Source organism: Mus musculus, chromosome 10, assembly GCF_000001635.26.
Source record: "Mus musculus strain C57BL/6J chromosome 10, GRCm38.p6 C57BL/6J".
Classification (NCBI taxonomy): domain Eukaryota; kingdom Metazoa; phylum Chordata; class Mammalia; order Rodentia; family Muridae; genus Mus; species Mus musculus.
This window is the reverse complement of record NC_000076.6, coordinates 62,890,471-62,915,459: the sequence shown is the minus strand read 5'-3', so window position 1 is coordinate 62,915,459 and position 24,989 is coordinate 62,890,471. Positions and strand designations below refer to the sequence as shown.

The following is a 24,989-nucleotide window of genomic DNA, read 5'->3' as shown; positions in this document are numbered from 1 at the left end:
CCATTTCTGGTGGAAGTGCAAACTTGTCCAACTACTCTGGAAATCAATTTGATGGTTTCTCAGAAAACTGGGAATAGTTCTACCTCAAGACCCGGCTATACCACTCCTGGGCATATACCCCAAAGATGCTTCACCATACCACACGGACACATGCTCCACTATGCTCATAGCAGCTTTATTCGTAATAGCCAGAAACTGGAAACAACCTAGATGTCCCTCAACTAAAGAATGGATTAAGAAAATGTGGTACATTTATACAATGAAATACTATTCAGCTATTAAAAACAAAGACATCATAAATTTTTCAGGCAAGTGGATGGAATGGAGAATATCATCCTGAGTGAAGTAAACCAGACCCAAAGAACATGCTTGGTACTCACTGATAAGCACATGTTACCCAAAAAGTACAGGGTACCACGCTATACTCCACAAACCTGAAAAAGCCAAACAAGAAGTAGTACCCAGGCAAGGATGCTTGGATCTCACTTAGAAGGGGGAATAAAATAGTCATAGGAGGCAGATGGAGGGAGGGAGCTGGATGGGAGTGGGGACTGGAAGGGAGTGGGGGACATTTCAGGATCAGGAGTGAGAAGAGATGGTCAGATGGCTGTAAGGATGAATGGAAATTTGCAACTGGCAGGGTGGGAGATTTGGGGGCATCTCCAGGATGTGCCACATACCTGGGATGGAGAAGGTTCCCAAGAATCAATGGTGGTCGACCTTAGCTGAGACTCACAGCAGTGAGAATATGGAACCTGAAGAGGCTGCCTCCTGAAGCCAAGCCACAACCCCAGTGGAGCAATAGAGACACCAACACACCCACAAAACCTCTGACCCAACTAGAGACCTATTGCACAGGCAAGCACCAGTCCCTGACACTATTAATAGTACTCTGTTATACTTGCAAGGAGGAGTCCAGTGTGGCTGTCCTTTGAGAGGCTCCACCCAGCAGTTGAGTCAGATGGATGCAGAGACCCACAGCTGAACACTGGACAGAGGTCTGGGATGCTTATAGAAGAGTTGGGGAAAGGATAGGCACTCCACAAGAAGTCCAACAGAGTAAACTAACCTGGACACTTGGGGTTCTCAGAGACTAAGCCACCAACCAAAGAGCTGGACCTATATATAGCACATATATAGCTTTGACTGGCCTCAGTGATAGAGGATGTGCCTAGCCCCACAGACACTTGATATGCCAGGGTGGGGGAATACCCAGGGGGGTCCCTCACCCTCTCAGACAGGCAGGGCAAGAGGATGGACTGTGGAAGGGGAAAACCTGGAGTGCAGGCATTGATTGAGATGTAAAGTGACTTAAAAAAGAAAGAAAGAAAGAAAGAAAGAAAGAAAGAAAGAAAGAAAGAAAGAAAGAAAGGAAGAAAGAGGGCTGGACAGATGGCTTAGCAGTTAGTAGCACTTACTGTTCTTCCAAAGGTCCAGAGTTCAAATCCCAGCAACCACATGGTGGCTCACAACCATCCAGTACTGAGACCTGACACCCTCTTCTGGAGTGTCTGAAGACAGCTATAGTGTACTTACATATAATAAACAAATAAATAAAGAAGAAGAAGAAGAAAGAAAAGAGAAGAGAAGAGAAAGCAGGCTAAGAAAGTCATGAAGAGCAAGGCAGTAAGCAGCACCCCTCCATGGTCTCTGCATCAGCTCCTGCCTCCAGGGGTTGCTCCCCTGACTTCTGTGATCTACAAGCTATAAGACAAGATAAGCCAACAAAACAAAACAACAGCAAACAAACACACAAAGAAGAAATAAACCCTTTCCTGCTCATGTTGCTTTAGCTTCTGGTCTACAGAGTAACAGGACCCCTGAGTGGGGCAATGTTTTCACTGGGATTTTATGTTCATTTGTTGTCTTGCTCTGTGATGCTTAGAAACGAACCTAAGGGACTGGAGAGACGGCTCCGGATCTCAGAGCGCTCGGTGCTCTTGCAGAGCACCTATGTTCAGGTTTATGTGGCTGTGCACTCTTGGGGGCTTTGCAAGATGTTTTTTCTGCATATTTAGGGGCTGTAGGGTGGGTGGGGGTGGGGCGATCGCCTTGTAAGGTCAAACAAGGAGTAAAGTCTGATAACTCCTGTCAGGGTATTAAATTCTTATTAGGATCTATAGTAGGTGGAGGAGCCAGCTTTATGGCTCCAGGTTGGGAGGGGAGAGGGAACCAACCCCTGCCTCATAGTTGAGGTATGGGGCATTGAAGCTTCCTTAAGCCTTCCTCCGTAATCCTGAGCCATCATGGCCCTACAGTTCCTCCCTTTTGTTTTATAAAAGAGAAGTATCATCATAGTCGATAACTATGTTGGGAATGATTTGGTATTGAACCAAAGCCTGATTGGCAGTGATTTTTGCAATACTACTTGGAAGTGGAAACGTAAGGGTTCTTTGGAAAGTGGGTTGGATGGTGTTTTGCTTGGACAAACACATGAAGGGTCGTTCAGTTAAAGTGGACGCAGGTGTGAAAGGCTCAGGACGACTTGTGAAGGGACGTTTCACAGAAGCAGACAGAGGAGAGAGGATGTTCTGCTAAAGCAAGCACGTGAAAGGACACGTGATGAAGGATTCTTTGCTAAGGACACGCGTGTATTGGTCTGCCTTACATTGCATAGTTGTGCATTGTCAGGAAGCCACAGAGAGAAACACACCAAAAAACTGGTGATGTGCGGCAGTTTGTTGCCGCTTCTGAGGACTCGAGCTGATTGGATGCACGTGTTGAGGCAAGGCATGTAGAGGACTCGTGATGTTTGGAGGACTCCGTGGAGTGATGGAGACAGAGCTTGGCTTCCTGGTATAGCTAGCTGTACATTTGTGGGTCTCCTGTCTTTGCTCCTTGTCTCTGAAAGAGGCACAGCTGAGAACTCTGTTGTTCCTGTTGGTCCCTCCAGTCGGGGCTGGGGCCTGGCTGTCTCTGTTAGGTACTGCCACCATTGCTGATTCGTGTTTGCTATCCCAACTCTACCAAAAGGGACTGCTAGTGTATCCTAGAGGTGTGTGAAAGTGGATAGACCTGCCGCTGCCTGCTAACTGTAAACCAAACTGCTGATTTCTAGACAACACAAATGGGAGTTGTTCCAAAGAACCTTTCTAAACAGGTCCACTTCCCCTCTATCCTTTCTTTCTTTCTTTCTTTTTTTTTTTTTTTTTGTTTTTTTGTTTTATGAGACAGGGTTTCTCTGTATAGCCCTGGCTGTCCTGGAACTCACTTTGTAAACCAGGTTGGCCTCGAACTCAGAAATCCGCCTGCCTCTGCCTCCCAAGTGCTGGGATTAAAGGCGTGCGCTACCATGCCCGGCCCCCACATGGTTCTTTATGTATACATTGTGCATGTTTTTCTTCACAACAAAGACCTGGTGCTTTGTTTTGTTTTGTAGTTTGTTAACATAACTAGAGCATATTTATCTGAAAGAATATTTAGTTGATAGTCCACTATTATTTACTACTTAATTCATATTCAAATTCAAGTTTTGTTGGGCCAGAGAAACAACTCCACTGGTTAAGAGTACTCGCTATCTGAGGACCCATGTAGGGTGGCTCACAAAGTGCCTCTGGCTCCCACTCCAGGGGATCTAGCACCCTCTTCAGCCACTGTGTGTGCCACCACGCCCGGCTTTTTTTCAAATCTTATTTTTGGTGATGGTTTTTAAAATGCTTTAACCTTCCTTGTAACCCACCACCCACCAGATGTAGTGGAAAAGAAAGGATAGAGGGAAGCCGGGCGTGGTAGCGCACCCCTTTAATCCCAGCACGCTGGAGGCAGGTGGATTTCTGAGTTCGAGGCCAGCCTGGTCTACAAAGTGTTCCAGGACAGCCAGGGTTATACAGAGAAACCCTGTCTCGAAAAACCAAAAAAAAAAAAAAAAAAAAAAAAAAAAAGATTTGAAAAAAAATTAAAGTTACACTACTTTTTTGTCGTTTTAGGAATCAGATAAGGCAGGGTTGCAGGAGGAGAGGGGCCCCAATGGCTAGTACAGGGCCAAGGAGGAGAAGAAGACAAACCATCAGAGGGTTGGAGTACTAAGTTGTGAGGGTCCCTGGGGCAGAGCAAGCTTGGAGATGTCTGAGCATTTTTAGGTCTTGTTCCGCCAGCCCAGAGTCATTGACAGACAAACCACATACCTCCCCAGAACAACTTAGTGCTTCCCTGTTTAGTTGTCAGTAAGTCCAGAACCCTGTGGTTTTGTAGAACAACCCTCCCCTCCCCCCACACACACATTAGGGAGGTGATCTGTCATCGGAGGGACCTGAGACTGTCCATAGTAGAAGCCATGGCCTGGTCAAGCTTATCCCAGATGATGTGTTTGGATGAGGGCCTGCTCCAGTGACTCCCATGGTGCCCAGCAAGACAGTGAGACCCAATTGGATGAGCAGAGGGCTGAAGACTGCCCTTTTCTTTCAGTCCCCTCCCAGCTGTAAAGCCAGTTCTTCAGGATCATAGACATAGACTTGGGGACCAATCATTACAGAAACCTTGAAATGGGGGGGGGGGGTGTTGAACCCAGGAACTGGCAATGCAATTACACCAGAAAAGAGCAGGGTCGAGGGAAGTTGGGGGAGGCTTGGTGACAATGACGTTACAGGAACGTGTTGGTTGGGACCTTGAAGAGGGTCCTAAGAGGCAAAAGCAGAAGCATAGATTAAAAAGAGGAGCCAGGCAGTGGTGGTGCACGCCTTTAATCCCAGCACTTGGGAAGCAGAGGCAGGCAGATTTCTGAGTTCGAGGCCAGCCTAGTCTACAAAGTGAGTTCCAGGACAGCCAAGACTACACAGAGAAATCCTGTCTCAAACACCCCCCCCCAAAAAAAGGGGATGGTTTTGTAACTTTTGTGTGGGTAAGGGCCGGCTGGGTTCATGGAGAGAGATGAGAATGGAAGTGGGCCAATAGCAGCCCAGATTTGAAAGCACAAAAAAAGCATTGAGATGTTAGCATGGGCACTTAGGAGAAGGAGATGGGCTGTGTATTTTATGTACTGCAGCCAGGAGATGGTGGCTTGAGCTTCCTTTTGAGTTTGATAGTCCTGTTAAAGAATGTTAACATGGTAAAGACCGACTTGGAGGCAGGTATGAGCTAGTGAGACTCGTAGGTTGGCTATGAGGTATTTGGCATAGTCATTGGGGTAGAGCTTACCCACAACCCCCATTTGCCATTACTTGCCATCATTAGTCTCAGGGATCACCAATGGATAGCTGAAAATGAGTGTTAAGGTTGGTGAGCATGGGGCCCGCTGAGACTGGTAGATCCGATCTGGCACCTCCAATATCTACAGCCTCCCTCTATGGAGGCCTCCTGGAGATCTCTGGATGGTAAGGAAAGTAGAGGAAAGGGCCAGGGATGGTGGAAATAGAATTCAAGTGGTCTGACATCCTTCAAGTGGATAGTCCTGGGTTCCCAGAATTGTGTTGTGTCTGTTATAGGGCTCCCTAGCAAAGACTGTCCAATGAAGGGTTTTGGAAGGGCTAGGAAGAGGCTGGACAGACGCCAAGTTAAAATGAAGAATAACAAAGACAGCCCTTAGAATAGAAGAAAGGGAATCCTGAGGAAGGCATGTGGTCTGGGTGGCTGTCCCTGCGTCATAAGTATCCTTCTTGGAGATCTTGCTCTGTGGATAGTACGGTGATGGTGGGGTCATTTCTGCCCGTTGATCTTCTTGGTTGGTGAGGTTTTGTTGGACATCTCTAGACAAGACCCAAAGAAGCCTGGTCTGATCCTGTGGAAAGACACAAGCAAAACCCCTTCTGGTTGTAAAGAGAGGGTCTGGTCCCTTCTAAATCCCATCCAAGATATACCGTCCATCGTACCAGGAATAGAGGAGATGCCCTTGGTGAGTACCAATGGAGAGAGATGAAGTATGTTTGGAGCTCTTGTAGATATTAAATATAGAGTAGTCAAAACCATCACTAATTGTATGTTAAGGGACTAAGCTTAGCTTTTTGTTGTTTTTTTTTTTTTTAAAGATTTATTTACTTATTATATGTAAGTACATTGTAGCTGTCTTCAGACACTCCAGAAGAGGGAATCAGATCTCAGATGGTTGTGAGCCACCATGTGGTTGCTGGGATTTGAACTCTGGACCTTCGGAAGAGCAGTCGGGTGCTCTTACCCACTGAGCCATCTCACCAGCCCTAGCTTTTTGTTTTTTAAGTTGGTTTTTTTTACTGTTCTTTCTATTGTCCCTTGTGCTTTGGAATCCCCCCTGTGGTGGGCAATTTTTCATTGTGAGCAGAAGGTTTTGAACTGGGAGCTTGTAAAGATGGGGCCATTATCAGTTTTTATTTGTTTAGGAATCCCCATGATGGCAAAGATGGAGAGAATATCATTGTGATGGTTTGTATATCCTTGGACCAGGGAGTGGCACCACCTGAAGGTGTGGCCTTGTTGGAATAGGTGTGGCCTGGTTGGAATGGGTGTGTCACTGTGGGTGTGGGTATAAGATCCTCACCCTAGTTGCCTGGAAGTCAGTCTTCCACTAGCAGCCTTTGGATGAAGACATAGAACTCTCAGCTCCTCCTGCGCCATGCCTGCCTGGATACTGCCATGCTCCCACCTTGATGATAATGGACTGAACCTCTGAACCTGTAAGCCAGCCCCAATTAAATGTTGTTTTTTTATAAGACTTGCCTTGGTCATGGTGTCTATTCACAGCAGTAAAACCCTAACTAAGACAATCGTAAATTCACCTTTTTGAGTTTGCTCCTGGTCTATACCCGTACCAAATGAAAATATGTGCCAACAGTAACAAAGATGTATTTTTGGCATCCATATTGGAGAACGTGGGTACTGACAAATTTGAATACTGACAAAGTAGTCACCTGGTTTGTAAAGCTGGGGTAAAAATAAGGGATGCATAAAAGGAGCATGTTTTATTATTCCTCTGAAGTCGAGCAAGAGGAAGTGGCAGGAAACAGGCTTGAAGCCCTTTTGTATTTGTGTGTGTATGTGTGTGTGTGTGTGTGTGTGTGTGTGTGTGTGTGTGTGAGTGTGAGTGTGAGTAGAATCAGTCTACTGTGTCAGCTCACCTCTCTCTTCTGTCAGTAAATACTGAGGGGCCCCTGGTAATAGGCTCCATTTGCAAAGAGGGGGGGGGGGGCAGAAACCTATTTTTCCACTTGGGAGGCAGAGGCAGGTGGATTTCTGAGTTCGACGCCAGCCTGGTCTACAAAATGAGTCCCAGGACACCCAGGGCTATACAGAGAAACACTGTCTCGAAAAAAACAAAAACAAAACAAAACAAAAAATTCCATAGGCTAATATCAAAGTGGGAGTGATTTCTGAATATCCACTGAATATTGGAGAGAGAAAAAGAGGTGACAATGATATCAGGCCCTTTTCCTAAGGTTGTAGGACCCTATTCTAAAAATAACCTTCATTCATCTGAAGTAATTTTCATCTAGCGTTTATACAGTCTAATCGAGGCCTAGAATGTTTTCGGCCTCTTAGGTTTACTGTTAAAAAACCTCACCCTTTCTAGTTCTTCAGAGCCCTGGCTGAATGGGTCAACTTGGCTGTTCTGGCCCAAACTCCGCTCCTAGCTAACTGGTTCAATCTGGCTTCTCTCAGCTTCTCACTGAATTGCTCTGCTTGGCCTACTTCTGACAATCTGTTTTAAATCTTCTGGCTCCTTCTCATTTTATACCTCATTCTGTCTTCACCTGTGACTAGCTTCTTCTCTCTCCAACTTGTTTGTAAAACTATTCCAGTTTAAAAGTCCCTCAACTGACTAAACTGAACTCAATGAACTCCACTCCACAGCCTCTCAACTCAGTGATTTCATCGAACTGACTGCCTAGAACTTAGAGATCCACATGCCTCTGTCTCCTGAGTGCTGGGGTTAAAGAAGTCTTCCACCATGGCTGGACTTGAGCTTTTCTTTATCTGAAATTTGCTCTATATGAGGCTGGCCTTGAACTCAGAGATCTGCTTGCTTGTCTCTGTCTCCTAGGATTGAAGGTGTATCTGTATTGCAGCTGGGTCACACAGACCTAGAAGGTCTTTGGATGTGATCCCTTGCCTTGGCAGCCATGTTGCTGGATTAGAATTCTTCTACACTCGATTTCTGCCCTTTCTAATCGTATTAGCAAGGGCATCAACCTCAGAATTCTAGGTGTACAGCCTACTGGGGTGTGGAGCCATTCTAGCATTCTCTAGGGCTGATACAGAGCTCCTACGAGTGTAGAGAAGAAGTTAAAGATAAGAAGCTAAAGATAAGAATCGGTACCAGCATTGTTGGATCACACCTAACCAGTGCCATGCCTTTAAGGCTACATTAAAGGAGCCTAAAGCTTCAACTGCCTCAGAAGAGAGCGCCAGTGGGGAAGAGGGGTTTTTATCCTTTTAGAAGATCAAACAGAGACTGTAGGGTACTGGTGGAGAGGGGGAGCCATCGTCGAAGCCAGTTAAGGATACCCAAAAGATGGGGCTGGAGAGATGGCTCAGTAGTTGAGAGCACTGACTGTTCTTCCAAAGGTCCTGAGTTCAATTCCCAGCAACCACATGGTGGCTCACAACCATCTGTAATGGGATTCGATGCTCTAGCTACAGTGTACTCATAATATAAAGGAATAAATAAATCTTAAAATAAAAAGAAAGGACACCCCTCCAGGACAAACTCTAGAAGAAGGTGAGACTTTAGTTTGGGGGAAAGGAAAGAGTGGGTTTAGTAAGTCGTATTGAGGTAAGGGAGATTTCTGTCCCTAGGGATGTAATGGATGGAGTAAGTTGTATCTTGTGAAGGGCTACTTTAAATCCCGGGGAAGACAATAGGGAAGGTATTAATTGATCTTTAAGTAGGAAGAGGAGGCCAATGGGAGTTGGGCTTAGATGGAGCCAAGGGCTGGTTTTGTGTTTCCTACAAGGAATCATACAGTGGTAGGGAGGAATGAACTGGATCGGACTGGTCAAGGTTGCTGCCTGGGCTGTGGAGGAGGTGGCTTTATGAATAGCTTTGATTTCCTGTGTAAGGTCTGTGAGATCTGGAACAAGGTGGTCTATAGGACCGTCATCCTCATATTCACTTACTCAGGAAGCAAAATAGTCTTCTTAGGTCCCATAATTGGAAGTCCTGCTCATTGGTGGACTGCAGCTATGCTCGGCAGGAAACCGGCCGAGGGGCGTCTTCCCTTCCTCAGGGTCTCGGTGCTGGGTTAGGTAGGTGCTTGACAACATGAGTTAGGATTGTAAGGGTCTCCTGTGCCTTTACCTGTCGCTATTTAAAGGACTTCCTCCAAAAAACAGGGAGGCTCTCATTTTGGTGAGTTTTATTGCATGGGATTTTTAAGAGAGCTCGTATATATTTCCCTAATCTTTGGTATCTTTTAAGTTGAGGAAGTATTTCCTATGATAGGAAATGCCAGGTCCAGATAAGAACCTTTCCGTAGGCTTATGGATGCCAGGGGATTCCTCAAAGTCCCAAATGCAAACCTGGCTGAAGTTGTAAGAGCTCTGGTGACCACCCTGGTGGTGTTCACTGGCTGTGGTATACTGTTTTTTTGTTTGTTTGTTTGTTTTCTGTTTTTTTTTTTAAATAATACCTGGCTTCTGTTTGTTTTGTTTTTCGAGACAGGGTTTCTCTGTGTAGCCCTGGCTGTCCTGGAACTCACTTTGTAGACCAGGCTGGCCTCGAACTCAGAAATCCGCCTCCTCTGCCTCCCAAGTGCTGGGATTAAAGGCATGCGCCACCACTGTCCGGCTAGAAAAAAAAGTTTAAAAATTGTTTAATTTATCTTATGTATATGAGCACACTGTAGCTGTCTTTAGACATAGAAGAAGGCATAGTTGGTTGTGAGCCACCATGTGGTTGTTGGGATTTGAACTCAGGACCTTTGGAAGAGCAGTTGGTGCTCTTAACCTCTTAACCACTGAGCCATCTCTCCAGCCCAATAGTTTTTTGTTTTTTTTTTTTTTAAAGGGGAAAAAAGGATTTATTTATTTATTTATTTTGCCGGTTACCCATGTGGGCTGTCCGGGTTCAGATAGAGTTTAAGGGCCTTCCACCAACACCAAGGAATAGCCCTGGCCAGATGTCAGTTCCTGTTTCAACTTGTCTAAACCCAAATCAAGGGTGCAAATCTAAAACAAAGAAAGAAAAAGAAAGAAAGAAAGAAAGAAAGAAAGAAAGAAAGAAAGAAAGAAAGAAAGAAAGGGAGAAAGAAAGGGAGAAAGAAGAGAGGAGAGGAGAGGAGAGGAGAGGAGAGGAGAGGAGAGGAGAGGAGAGAAGAGAAGAGAAGAGAAGAGAAGAGAAGAGAAGAGAAGAGAAGAGAAGAGAAGAGAAGAGAAGAGAAGAGAGCTGGACATGGTGGCACACACCTTTAGTCCTAGCACTCGTGAGGCAGAGGCAGGCGGATTTCTGAGTCTGAGGCCAGCCTGGTCTACAGAGTGAGTTCCAGGACAGCCAGGGCTACACAGAGAAACCCTGTCTCAAAAAAAAAAAACAAAAAGAAAGAAAGGGAAAGGAAAGGAGAGGAGAGGAGAGGAAGAGGAAGAGGAAGAGGAAGAGGAAGAGGAAGAGGAAGAGGAAGAGGAAGAGAAGAGAAGAGAAGAGAAGAGAAGAGAAGAGAAGAGAAGAGAAAAAAAGGAAAAGATAGTGCCAGCCCTCAGTGTGAGGAGGTTTAGGGCCTTTGGACTAATGCCAGATGGCCAGGGCACTCACCTATCTCCTGCTCGCACAGGAGGTCCTGTTAAATCCACCTTGGGTGCTAGACGCCCCTCTGTGTCCACTCCCTGCCCCACTACCCCGCCCTGGGTAGCCAGGCCCATTGTGCATGGAGCTGGAGGGAGGGAGGGAAGCTTAACCAGGTGGGGGTGGGTGCAGTGCTGGATCTCGGTCAGCAAAGAATGCTTGGGCAAGACACAAACCTGGGAACAGCTTCTGAGACCTGGTTCAGTTTATTGGAGGGGAAAGGGGGTTATTTATGCTCCTGGGGAGGTGACCAGGGTTTCTGGAGCAAGTTTTGTGTAGCTGTGCACCCTTGGTCATGGCAGAGGTCGTGGAAGAGGCTTCCTCTGCATGCTCAGTGGCTGTGTGGTTTGGGTATGGGATGGCAGACAACTTCCTAAGAAGTCTGATAACTGGGATAATAAATTCCTGCCAGCATTGGGGGAGCACCCAGATTCTGAAGACAGGACAGAAAACTCAGGCTCTTCTTGCAGAAAAGATTCATGGGAGCTCAGCCGAGGTGAGTCCCTGGCCTCAAGGTGTGTAGAAAGCTGCAGTACTAGCTAGCAAGCCTGGAGGGTTCTGATGCCGGGGCTCGGCTGTAACACTAGCAGGTGAAGAACTGACTTCTGCTCATGGTAGCTTCTGCTGAGGGTGTCACTAATAAGGGCTCCCCACAATTGGAAGCCGGGATAGCAAACTCTAACCTGAACATTGGAGCTTTGTAAATCTTTGGCTTTTAAGGCCTGGAGCCATAAATCTCTCTTGTGTTCAGGATTTAGAGCTTTAAGACTCTGAGTCAGTTCTGTTCACAAGGCTTTGCCAATTCAAGGCCAAAGACAATCAAAACTAGTATTGCTATTTCTGGAGAACTAAAGGCCCAGAGCTTACTAGTAAGTAGCTAGTAGTCTACTAGTAGATCACCTAGTAGTCTAACGATCTGAGATCATCACTATGCACTAAGATCTCTCGGAATCCTACTTTCTTTCTTTCTTTCTTTCTTTCTTTCTTTCTTTCTTTCTTTCTTTCTCTCTTTCTCTCTTTCTCTCTTTCTCTCTTTCTCTCTTTCTCTCTTTCTCTCTTTCTCTCTTTCTCTCTTTCTTTCTTTCTTTCTTTCTTTCTTTTTTTATTTTGGTTTTTCGAGACAGGGTTTCTCTGTATAACCCTGGCTGTCCTGGAACTCACTTTGTAGATCAGGCTGGCCTCAAACTCAGAAATCCGCCTGCCTCTGCCTCCCGAGTGCTGGGATTAAAGGCGTGTGCCACCACGCCCGGCTTCGGAACCCTACTTTCGTGTTGGCCAATATTTCTATGGTTACTTAAGGTCTGCCTCTCTCACTGGAGTATAGGAGAGCAGAGACCACATTCTTACTGACCATGATAGTCTGTATGCTTACTGCCCGTACACTAGATCTGCTGGTCTCTGGAGTGTAACTGACTGATGAGCCACATATCCATTCTGTGCAAGGCCCTGGGTTTGATTTCTAGCAAAATAAATAAATGAGTAAATAAATTAATGAAACGAGGGGCTGAAGAGTTGGCTCTTGGGACTTGCTGTAGAAGGTTGCAGTACTCCCTGAATAGACAGCTCTCTTGATCTCTGGGCAAGAGGAAGGACCCCTTTTCCTTAGGGGGACTTGCCCTTCTCTTCCTGATCTAGGGAGCCTGACCCACCCCCCCATCCTTTACCTGCAAGATGTCCTAGAGCCTTGGTGAGATTACACCACTTCCTTCCTCCCAATGAGAACCTGTCCAGCCAGCCCCTGGAATTCCTGAAATGCCTCTCCATGCAAATGAGGCATTCCTCCTACCCAAAACTCCAGCCAAGGACACATACCTACCCTAGAGATCCCTACCCCTGTCCCCAAAACTATATAGGCCTTGATTCACCCTGAATAAGGTCCACCTGCTTCTAGTAAGCTGATCCCACAAGTCTGTCGTTTCCATTGTCCTCACTGGCTATCTGAATTCTTACCTTCAACTCTGCTGTTTGTCCTAGTGGTCAGTGGCCATCAGCCTCTGGGGGATGTGGGGTGGGGGAGGAGAGGACCACATTGGCTCAGCAGTTAAGAGCACTGCCTGCTCTTTTAGAGGACCTGGGTTTGGTCCTCAAACAACACCCAAACAGCAGCTCACAACTAGATATAACTCCAATTCTAGAGAATCTAACTCTTTTTGTTTGTTTGGTTTTTTTTTTTTTTTTCTTTTCGAGACAGGGTTTCTCTGTGTAGCCCTGGCTGTCCTGGAATTCACTCTGTAGACCAGGCTGGCCTCCAACTCAGAAATCTGCCTGCCTCTGCCTCCCAAGTGCTGGGATTCATTCATGAATTTTATGTATCTGAGTGCTCTGTCATGGCTGGGAGCCACCACGTGGTTGCTAAGGAGCTTTGGGAGAGCACTCAATTGCTCTTAGCCACTGAGCCATCTCTCCAACTTGGCAACCAGTGCTCTCAACTGGGGCACAATCTTCACAGTCCCTTGCCCCCCTTCCTCTTTTTTGAGACACATCTCCCTATTACGTCCCTAGCTGTTCTGGAACTCCATCATCTATAGACATGCTCTGTGACTGAAGCTCTGAGATTTCTGAGCAAACTCCAAGTAAACGAGACAAGATGCTTGTGACTTCTGTTCCCCCATAACCCAGGTTTTTCTTAGAATGCGCTCTCCCGCCTCTCTCTGGTGTAGTAAGCAGGAGTGGTTCAAGTGTCCACACAAATCGGGGACCTGAAGCTGGCGCCAAGATGAGGAGTGAGGATCCCACAGGAGCGGGTAAGTGAGCCTAACCGGCAGAAGCCAGGGGAGGATTGGCCTCAGGTCCAGCTCCTGCATCTTTTAAAGAAAGGAGAAGCATGAGGCAGTGGTGGCGAGTGCCTTTGATCCCAGCACAGAGTTCTTGGGACTTGCTCCTTATAAACCAGGTTGGCCTCAAACTCAGATCCTCCCACCTCTGTCTCCCCAGGCCTGGAATTAAAGGGGTGTGTGTGTGTGTGTGTGTGTGTGTGTGTGTGTGTGTGAGAGAGAGAGAGAGAGAGAGAGAGAGAGAGAGAGAGAGAGAGAGAGACCATGTCCTGGACAGTTGGAGTTTACTGTTTTTTGTTTTTGTTTTCTCCCTCTCCCCCGCCCCCCCCTCCCCCCAGACAGGATTTCTCTTTGTAGTCCTGGCAGTCCTAGAATTAGCTCTGTACTCCAGGATGGCTTCAGACTCACAGAGATCTGCAGAACTCTGCTTCTCTTGTGCTGAGATCAAAGGCATGAACCACCACAGCCCAGCAAAAACAGTTTGTTTTTGTTTTTCTTTCTTTCTAAAGTTATACAGAATGTGGAGACCCAGAGCAAAATCAGCTGCTTTAGAAACCTATGCTGGGGCTGGTGAGATGGCTCAGTGGGTAAGAGCACCTGACTGCTCTTCCAAAGGTCTGGAGTTCAAATCCTAGCAACTACATGGTGGCTCAAAACCATCCATAACGAGATCTGACTCCCTCTTCTGGAGTGTCTGAGAGCAGCTACAGTGTACTTACATATAATAAATAAATAAATCTTTAAAAAAAAAAAAGAAACCTATGCTGTTCAGAGATGGATTTCAGCAGAAGGTTTTAACTGATGTGGACACTTAAATAAAGAAAAAAAAATGGAGCTATTAATCAAGTGAGAGAGACAGAAACAGAGAAAGACAGACATACACACAGAGAATATTGCCCAATACATCTTGAAAGGGTGGATGAAATAGACTCCTTATTTGCAAACCTTACATAGTTAATGATAGGAAGGAGATGTCTTTTTTCTTTTTCTTTTTCTTTTTCTTTTTTTTTGGTTTTTCAAGACAGGGTTTTTCTGTGTAGCCCTGGCTGTCCTGGAACTCACTCTTTAGACCAGGCTGGCCTCGAACTCAGAAATCTGCCTGCCTCTGCCTCCCGAGTGCTGGAATTAAAGATGTGTGCCACCACTGCCCGGCGATGCTAAGCTTTTGAGTGCTACAGAACTCTATGGGTTTTCAGATTTCATTTACAGATTACTATGAAAGGATAGGAAATCACCATCAAGGAGGCAAAGAATGGAATTTTTCTCATATAAAATTATAAATGTTATAAAATTGTACAACCTGGGGCTGGAGGGATGGCTCAGTGGTTAAGAGCACTGACTGATCTTCCAGAGGTCCTGAGTTCACTTCCCAGCAACCACATGGTGGCTCACAACCATCTGTAATGGGATCTGATGTCCTCTTCTGGTGTGTCTGAAGACAGCTACAATGTACTTATATACATAAAATAAAATTAGTAAATCTAAAAAGTGGTACAGCCTTCTCAGAGCCATTCTCCAGGGAGTTACTTTCTTTTTCTGATACAGGGTTTCTCTGTGTAGTCCTGGCTGACCTGAAACATACTCTGTTTACTAGGCTGGCCTTGAACTCAGAGATCCACCTTGCTCTGCTTCCCAAGATAAAAGGCATTCGCCTTGGGCGTGGTGGTGCACACCTTTAGTCTCAACACTCAGGAGGCAGAGGCAGGCATATTTCTGAGTTCCAGTCCAGCCTGGTCTACAAAGTGAGTTCCAGGACAGCCAGGGATAAACAAACAGACTCAGATATCCTCCTGCAGCCAGGCATGGTGGCGCACACCTTTAATCCCAGCACTCCGTGCAGGCAACACAGCCACACATATAAATAAGTACATAGAAATTAAAAAGAAGTCAGGCATGGTGGTGCACGCCTTTAATCGCAGCACTCTGGAGGCAGAGGCAGGCGGATTTCTGAGTTCGAGGCTAGCCTGGTCTACAAAGTGAGTTCCAGGACAGCCAGGGCTATAGAGAGAAACCCTGTATCGAAAAAACAAAAAAACAAAAAACAGATATCCTCCTGCCTCTGCCTCCTGAATGTTGGGATCAAAGGCATGAGCCACCACTGCCTTGATGAAACAATGATTATTAAAAAATAAAAAAAAAAGGGGGTGGGGAGAGCTCTGCCGGGCAATGGTGGAGCCTGCCCTTAATCCCAGCACTCAGAACACAAAGACTGAGCATCAAGGGTTACAAAGAGAAACCCTGTGTCAAACAAAAACAAACAAACAGTGTGGTAGTGATGCACTGCAGGGTGTTCTGGCAATTTCCTCATTAGCTCTTAAGTTTTTTTTTTTTTTAAAGATTTATTCATTTATTATATGTAAGTACACTGTAGCTGTCTTCAGACACTCCAGAAGAGGGCGTCAGATCTCGTTACAGATGGTTGTGAGCCACCATGTGGTTGCTGGGATTTGAACTCCTGACCTTCGGAAGAGCAGTCGGGTGCTCTTACCCACTGAGCCATCTCACCAGGCCCTTAAGTTTTAAAATATGTCCCCAATGTTTCTTTCTCATGTTCTTTTTTTTTTTTTTTAATTAGGTATTTATTTCATTTACATTTCCAATGCTATCCCAAAAGTCCCCCACACCCACCCACTCCCACTTCTTGGCCTTGGCTTTCCCCTGTACTGAGGCATATAAAGTTTGCACGACCAATGGGCCTCTCTTTCCATTGATGGCCGACTAGGCCATCTTCTGATACATATGCAGCTAGAAACATGAGCTCTGGGGGCGTATTGGTTAGTTCATATTGTTGTTCCACCTATAGGGTTGCTCTCATGTTCTTAAACCGGGCTCTAGTGGTGCACCCTTTAATCCCAGCACTTGGGAGGCAGAGGCAGGTGGATTTCTGAGTTCAAGGCCATCCTGGTCTACAGAATGAGTTCCAGGACCGCCAGGGCTGAAGAGAGAAACCCTGTCTTGAAAAACAAAATATAATTTATTCTTATTTTTTGCGCATTGTTGCTTTGGCTGTCTGTGTTTCTGAAAAAGGTGTCAGAAGCCCTGGATCTGGAGTTCTAGACAGGTAAGACCTGCCCTGTGGGCACTGGGATTTGAACCCGGTACTCTTGAAGAAGAATGGATGCTCTTGACTGCTGAGTCACCTCTCCATGTCCCTTAGAAAGGTCTTTTTTCTTTTCTTTTTTTCTTTTTTTTCTTTTTTGTGAGATAGGGTTTTTCTGTAGCCCTGGCTGTCCTGGAATTCACTCTATAGGGCTTTGAACTCAGAAATTCGCCTACCTCTGCCTTCCAAGTGCTGGGATTAAAGGCGTGTGCCACCATTGCCCAGGAAAGGTTTTTCTAAGAAACAACTTTAGCCATTTGAGGTGGTCCACGCCTTTAATCCCAGCACTTGGGAGGCAGAGGCAGGCAGACTTCTCAGTTTGAGGCCAGCCTGGTCTACAGAGTGAGTTCCAGGACAGTCAGGGAAACACAAAGAAACCTTGTCTCGAAAAAATTAAAACAAAACAAAACAAAAAAAACCTTTAAACTTCTTTTAGAAAACAGGCCTTTGTGGTTTAAGCAATTTGAAACTTGGAAGCCTGATTGCCTAAGGGACTTGTGTCTATGTGTCCGTCCTTGGCAGGTGAATCCACTAGAGGTTGTGGATTCCTCCCCTCCCCGACTCCTCTCCTAGCTCTGCAGATCAAGGACAGTAGCCAGCCAAGGGTGTGGTGACTGTGGAGGTCACCTGAGAGGAAACAACCCTCCCCCTGAAGGGTAAAAAGAGATATTGACTAAATTATCTTTGGAAGTCTAGGCTGCTCACCTACATTAAAGGACTATGAATCAAAAAAGAACCCCTCCCCCAGCTTCTGTGCTTCCAGCTGCTTTGCCCTGTGCTTCTGCCCTGTGTCTGAGCCTGGCTGGGCAGCACCTTTTGTCTTTACTCATGACTCCCTTTATGCCTGGACCTTGGGATGGTAATAGACATCCTTCTGTACTGGGGACTACATTTATTTATTTTTCTTGGAATTTGAATCACTTTTTTTTAAAATTAATTAATTAATTTATTTATTTATTTAATGTAAGTACACTGTAGCTGTCTTCAGACGCACCAGAAGAGGGCATCAGATCTCATTACGGGTGGTTGTGAGCCACCATGTGGTTGCTGGGATTTGAACTCTGGACCTTCGGAAGAGCAGTCGGGTGCTCTTACCCACTGAGCCATCTCACCAGCCCATTGAATCACTTTCTATTTGTATTGAGCACAGAAAATTTGTATTCCTGTAGGGCAATGATGGCATCCGCCTTTCATCTCTGGTTGCATAGTTCAGGTTGGATTTCTGAGTTCCATGCCAGCCTGCTCTACAGAATGAGTTCCAGGGCATCCAGAGCTAGAGGGAGATTTCTGAGAACAAAGTTAATAGTCTTGTATCCTGTTCTTCCTTAACCCATGTTGTCCCTGGAATGTGATTTTCCTGCCCCTCCCTGGCCTGGTAAACAGGAGTGGGTTTACTGTAATTATTCCTCATGTTATGGTTATTATTCAATGTTTTTGTGCACAATTGTCCTTGTGACTTTACATAGCCTGAACTCATATGACCTTGACTAACCCTCAGAATAATCCTCAGAATATAAATTGTATAATGCCCTGAATAAAGATGGTTATTGCTTGAGACTTTACACCTCAGTTTTAGGCTCCACTCTCCCGCGGGTTCAAGCCACTGACTAGAACACTAACAGTAGACCAGGCTGGCCTTGAACTCAGAGATCCAAGGGTCTCTCCCTCCCAAGTGTCAGAATTAAAGGCAAGTACACCACCCCAGGTCGAGAGAGCTTTTAAAAATTAAGTATGTATATTTGAATGGGTGTGATTGACAGCATTGGTAAGGCGGGGCCTTTGTCCTTGAGAAGGTCTGTTGTGGCTCTGGCTGACCTGAAAGCTCCCTGTGGAGCCAAGGGTGACCTTGAGCTTCCAGTCCTCTTTGTAGGTGAGTCTGCAGCACTTTAGCAGGTTACAGGGTTACCTAGTTAATTAACTTGATATAGCGTCTCCTGTAGACCAGGCTGACCTTTAATTTGCTATGGATGGCCGGCCTTAAACTCCTGATCGTCCTATTTGCTTCCTGAGTGTTGGGATCACAAAACTGAAACAACACCTCCCTCCTTTGGTCTTGTGTGGTACTGGGGATGGAACTGGGTAAATGTGCATGCTACACAAGTACTTAACCACTTGATCCACATCCCTAGTATTATATGTAAGGTGACTCAGAGCTGAGAGATGGAGAAAAAAAAAACGGCTATCCTGATGTGCAGGGGACACTGGCATTTATCCTAAGGTAGGGTGGGGGTGGGGGGAAGGTTGCACTCAAAAATAGCTTGTACCATACACACAGATAGCAGTTATACAATTGTTTTGCATGTATGTGCACACATATGTGTGTATATGTGTGTGTGTATTTGTTGCTCTTTGGTTGATTTGTTTATTTCTCTGAATGTCCTGGAACTTGATCTATATAGCCTCTGACACCAGAGTGCTGGAATTAAACGTATGCACCATTTCCATCTGGCTTAAAATGGAACATATTTAGTTATGTTTACTTAATGCTGATGTCTAAGATGAAAGAAAGCATTACTATGATATTAGCTAATTAAAATGTCCTTTGTATTTTATTTAGCTTGTACCTGTGTTCCTGAGTGTGTCTGAGTCTGTGCACCTGAGCATGTATAGGTCAGAGGTCACAGGACACTTGTAGGCAGTCTGTTCCCGGCTTCCTTCCATTCTGGGTGGAACCGGGAGATCTAATCAGGTCACCAGGCTTGGCTGCAGGCCCCTTACTCACTGAGCCATCTCACTGACTCCATGTTTTATTGTACTAAATGTGATATTCATACATTCATATAACGTGTTTATATTAAATTCACTTCCTCCAATTTGTCCTTCCTAATTTCTCTATTTTCCCTAACAACACACCCACGATTTTTCCTTCCTAACTTCCTCTTTCTTTATGTTTTGGATTTTATTGTTGTTACTGTTCAGTTTTAGTTTGACACAGGCTCTCACTGTGGCTAGTCTCTTGCAAGTCTGTTGCTGAGGTGGGCCTCAAACTTGGGATCCTTCTGCCCTGCCTCAGTTTCCTGAGTACTGGATGGATATGCATCACTGGCTTTGGTTTCTTCTTCTAACTCTTTTCCTTCTCTCCTTAGCATGGAATTTGAAGAGCTTCATCTGCTTCTTCCTTTAGTCACAGGGAAAAAGTGGACTACACCCAGCCTAGGTGAAGCTTTACCGGAGACGCCTCTTGTTGAGGTGGCCAGTTGATAAAGATGTAAATGGGATTGGGAAACAAGAAACCCTGTGTGTGCAGGTGCAGACCAGTCATTCCTTGTTTTGGAGTTGGATACAGGAAGTACAGGAGGTCAAAATCGTTTTGGGCTACTTAGTGAGTTCAAGGACTTTTTGGGTTACCTAAGACCTTGTTCAAACTAAACAAGCATAATGCTCTGGAGAAGTGGCTTGGCTCGTGGTTCCGTGGTAGAAGCACTGGTCAGTTTTGTAGAGGATCTGGTTTTAGATTCCAGCACCCACGTGGTGGCTCAAAACCCATACATAGCTATAGTTCCACAGGATATGATGCCCATTTCTGACCTCGTGGGCACCAGGCACACACATGGTACACATACATATATGCATGCATAACTCTCTCTCCCCCTCTTTGTATGTGTGTGTTTATGTATATATATACACACACACATATACACACACAGATTAATCTTTTTTATATAATGTATTTTTAATTTTCTTCATTAGTGTTGCCTGCATGTTTGTCTGTGTGAGGGTGTCAGATCCTCTGGAACTGGAGTTACAGACAGTTGCAAGCTGCCACATGGATGCTGGGAATTGAACCCTAGGTCCTCTGGAAGAGCAACCAGTGCTCTTAACTGCTGAGCTGTCTCTCCAAAGTTAAAGCAATGGGCTGGAGATACAGTGTTGGTTCACAAGCATCTGGAACTCCAGATACAGGCAGCTGGGCTGAAGACTCTCCTTTGGCCTCTGTGGGCAACGGACACATATCCAGTACATATTCATACGTGCAGGCAACACAGCCACACATATAATAAGTACATAGAAATTAAAAAGAAGTCAGGCATGGTGGTGCATGCCTTTAATCTCAGCACTCTGGAGGCAGAGGCAGGCGGATTTCTGAGTTTGAGGCCAGCCTGGTCTACACAGTGAGTTCCAGGACAGCCAGGGCTACACAGAGAAACCCTGTCTGGAAAAACCAAAAAAAAAAAAAAAAAAGATGAGAAGGGGAAAAAACAAGGAAGAATCCCACCCCGCGGTTTGATTGCCTTTTCTGGAGTTAAGGATGTTAGTGAATCACCATGTGAATGCTGGGAGCAACTCCTGTGCCAGGAATGCTGCTCTAGCCATTGATCCATCTCTCCAGCTCCTTCCCTCTGCAGTTCACACTGAAGTCCTCTTCTCCTTCCTATTCTTGTGTGTGTCCCTATTCTTCAGTGAATGTACCCTTGTGTGTTATTGATATTGCTGTTATTTTGAAACCTCTGTGCAGGTCTCCCTGGTTAGCCTCAAACTCCCTCTATAGTTAGGGATGGTCTTGAACTCCTGCTCCGTCTGCTTCCATCTTGTCAAATACTGCATGCACTCCTAAGACCAGCAAACTGCAGTACAGCCAGGACTACATGGTGAGACCCTGTCTCAAAACAAAACAAAACAAAACAAAACAAAACAAAACAAAACAAAACAAAACAAAACTCATCACACTGCCGGATGTGGGGGATCAACTGGGGCTCAGAGTAAAAGTAGGTTCTTTCCATCCACCATGGGTGGGTTCTGGGAATCGAACTCGGGTCATCAGGCTTAATCACAATCAATTTGACCCATGGAATCATCTTACTAACTAACCCTTATTGAATTTTGAGACAAGGGCTTGCTTTCCACACAGGACTGAGTTCACATTTACCGCAGAGCTCTGCTAGCCTCTAACCACTGAGATTCCAGGTGTGACCCACTGGATCTTGCTGCCTTATTAACTTTTCTTCCTCTCTCTGTCTGTCTGTCTCTCTCTTTCTCTCAGGTTTTTGTTTTTTGTTTTTCCTGAGACAGGGTTTCTCTGTGTAGCCCTGGCTGTCCTGGAACACACTCTGTAGACCAGGCTGGCCTCAAACTCAGAAATCCGTCTGCCTCTGCCTCCCAAGTGCTGGGATTAAAGGCGTGCGCCACCACCACCCAGCTCGGGAACAGACTGCCTGGTTTCTTTTTAACTTTTCATGTGTGGCGAGCTGAGTCAAAAATGTGGTTTTCTGGATGCCAGGCACACTCTGAGCGACATGTTTATACTTGTTCTAGTCTTCTGTTCCTGTTTCCCCCCTTCTCTTACTTTGTAGCCTTGGCTGGCTTGCAATTTTCTTGGCCAACCAAGATGCTCCTTCTTCTGCCTCCCAAGTGCCTGGAATATCCAGCACTATATCCAGCATATTCATATGTATATTGAAGACTAGGTGGCCTGTTATCTTTGGAACAATACAGAGAAAATTAGCATGGGCCCTATGCAAGGATGACCCCAAAGTTAATCAAGTGTTCCACATTTTGCCCTTTTTCACTCTCATAGTCACCTGCAGGGAAACTGAGGTACAATGCTATGAATCTGCTGAGCCTTATCACTATCCTTCTGTCAGCTCCCCAAATCCCACCCACCAAGGTTTTTTTAAAAAAACAAAAAACAAACAGATAACCCAGGCTAGGTTATGTTTGGCTACAAACTTGCTATGTATGCAGGAATAGAACTCAGGGTTTAAGGCATGCCACACAAACACACTAGGAATGGAGTAGCAGACCCAGTCACATTCTCTTGGAATCAGTTTAGAACCTGAATAAGAAAATGTCTTTGGGATCCTGTAGCGGCAGGAGTTTCCTGAGTATCTTTAGTTATTCTGAACAATCCTGTTAATCGCTGGGGAGTTTATGTTAAAGAGCTTCAGGGTGGAACATCTGTAGCCTCTGGGGAAGGGTAGTCTCCAAAAGGACAGACAGATTTACTGGATTTCAACCTTCACACCTTTCTACCAACTTCCTGGAAAGAGGGTGGGGGGTTCATTGGGATCCCTCAAAAAAAAAAAAAAAAAAAAACCGGCAGGCAGATCTTTTCTGAGTCGCTGAGGCTGAGGGAAGGATGTAGGTCTGGAGAGATCCTGGAAGCCTCTTGCTGAGGCTGAGGGAAGGATGTAGGTCTGGAGAGATCCTGGAAGCCTCTTGCATCATCATGCTCTGCATCTGTCCTGGCTGAGTGTCTTCATTCTGCCAACTGTGAGTAAAGCATGTGGACCTGATGGGTGGTGAGTGGGTGGGAACTCCTATACTGCCTTTCAAAAGCAGGTATAACAAACTAGCTTATGGCAATGGTATTTTGTATTTCAAGTGTGTGTGTGTGTGTGTGTGTGTGTGTGTGTGTGTGTGTGTGAGTGTGAATCTGGAGGTGACACACTTTTAATCCCAGGATTCAGCGGCAGGCTGGTTTCTGAGTTTCAGGACAACTACGGCTTTATAAAGAAACTTTGTCTTGGACCCACCCCCTCAACCGCCCCACACACACACACATAAAAGAGGGAGTGTGTGTTTGATCTGAAGCTATGAAGTTGGTTCAAGCCCCACTTGTCTTTTTTTTTAATTTTTTTCAAGTTTTATTTATTATATCTAAGTACACTGTAGCTGTCTTTAGACACCCCAGAAGAGGGTGTCAGATCTTATTACAGATGGTTGTGAGCCACCATGTGGGTTGCTGGGATTTGAACTCAGGACCTTTGGAAGAGCAGTCAGTGCTCTTAACCGCTGAGCCATCTCTCCAGCCCCCCCCCCCCCCCCCCCCCCCCCCCGTCTTTTGACTTCCAAATGTATATACATTGTGGCACCCAACACTCTCCACTTAATACATAATTAATGGCTGGTCAGTGGTGGCTCACCTCTTTAATCCCAGCACTTGGGAGGCAGAGGCAGGTGGATTTCTGAGTTCAAGGCCAACCTGGTCTACAGAGTGAGTTCCAGGACAGCTAAGGCTACACGGAGAAACCCTGTCTCGAAAAATCAAAAAACCAAAACCAAACAAACAAAAAAAACTAAAAAAACATAATGTAATATAAAGGTCTATGTACTTTTGCCCAGTGAGCCATTGCACTGATCTCAAATTCTGCCTTGGGAAGATGTGGAGGCTCTCGTCTGTAATCTCAGGAATAGGAAGTTATGTCTATAAGGTTTCTGCAGGTTCAAAACATCAGCACTAGATTGTAAGTTTCAGGAAAGCCTAGGATACAAAATCAAAATCAGAGCTGGAGAGATAGCTCAGCGGTTAAGAGCACTGACTGCTCTTCCAGAGGTCCTGTCCCAGTAACCATGTGGTGACTCATGACCATCTGTAATGGGAACCGATGCCTCCTTCTTGTGTGTCTAAAGACTGCAATCCTATACTCATATAAACAAAGAATAAAATCGCCAGGCATGGTGGCACCCGCCTCTAATCCCAGCACTTGGGAGGTAGAGGCAGGTGGATTTCTGAGTTCCAAGCCAGCCTGATCCAAAGAGTGAGTCAAAAAAAGTCAACTACCCAGGGCTATTGAGATGGAACAGACAGACTTGTGGCCAAGTCTGATGACCATCCATCCCTGAGACCCATGCAGTGGAGTTGGAGAGCTAGCACTCACAAGTTGTCTTCTGACCTCCACCCAGGCACACTTCAAGTCTCCAAACACATGAAGCAGTGTTGAACATTTTTCCCCCTAAACAAGATGATTTATGATTGGGGAAGTGGCTAAGTGGCAGGTTACTTGCTTAAGGTGCCAGCAATACTGCAAAAGAGAAACCAGAAAGATCCGGTAAAATGTAACAATGAAACGATAATTTGAAGTTACTTAAAAGTATCAAATTGTAGCAGAGCTCACGGGATCAATGTAAGCAAGACCAACCTGGTGTGTATAGGGAATTCAGGCCAGTTACCACTACAAAGGGAGACTGTCTCAAAAACTAAAATAAAAATACAAAAGCCCCAAACAGCCGGGCAGTGGTGGCACACACCTTTAATTCCTGCACTTGAGAGGTAGAGGCAGGCAGATTTTTGAGTTCAAGGGCAGCCTGGTCTGCAGAATGAGTTCCAGGACAGGCAGGGCTACACAGAGAAACTCTGTCTTGAAACAAAACAAAACAAAATAAAACAAAATAAATGAAGCCCCAAACAACAACACCACCCAAAAAAAAAAAAATCTTATGGATTGGGCTAGGGATAGAGCTCATATACCAAATAAAGCAGACAAATAAGGTCTGTAGTAAATTTTGAGAGTAAACATGGCATATGTGCCTTGAAAAGTAAGATCTGAGTTTGATTCCTACTATACACATGGTGATGGCTAGGTACGGTATTAAAGCCTTGTAAGAACAGTAATACACTGCTGGGCCTGGTGTTGCATGCCTTTTATCCCAGCACTTGGGAGGCAGAGGCAGGTGGATTTCTGAGGCCAGCCTGGTCTGCAGAGTGAGTTCCAAG

At 45.5% G+C, this 24,989-nt stretch overlaps 1 long non-coding RNA gene and 1 other non-coding gene across 2 annotated transcripts in view, besides 1 other annotated feature; one reads left to right on the top strand and one right to left on the bottom strand.

Moving 5' to 3' along the window:
• Positions 1-4,816: 4,816 nt before the first annotated feature.
• Gm51805 overlaps positions 4,817-24,989 on the bottom strand; it is a 44,974-nt gene continuing 24,801 nt past the window's right edge. Inside the window, exon 3 of the long non-coding RNA XR_003949007.1 lies at positions 4,817-5,713. This is a non-coding gene — a long non-coding RNA (predicted gene, 51805). The remainder of the gene's footprint in view (positions 5,714-24,989) is intronic.
• Positions 8,656-23,703: a transcriptional cis regulatory region, noted in NCBI's record as "EC(Tet1) region targeted for CRISPR interference". NCBI's record gives its function as "positively regulates Tet1 expression (strong effect) in mouse ES cells" and the evidence as "EXISTENCE:mutant phenotype evidence [ECO:0000015][PMID:27895109]".
• Gm26479 lies at positions 21,946-22,051 on the top strand. Its single transcript, XR_003949061.1, has one exon. It is a non-coding gene; the product is annotated as a U6 spliceosomal RNA (small nuclear RNA).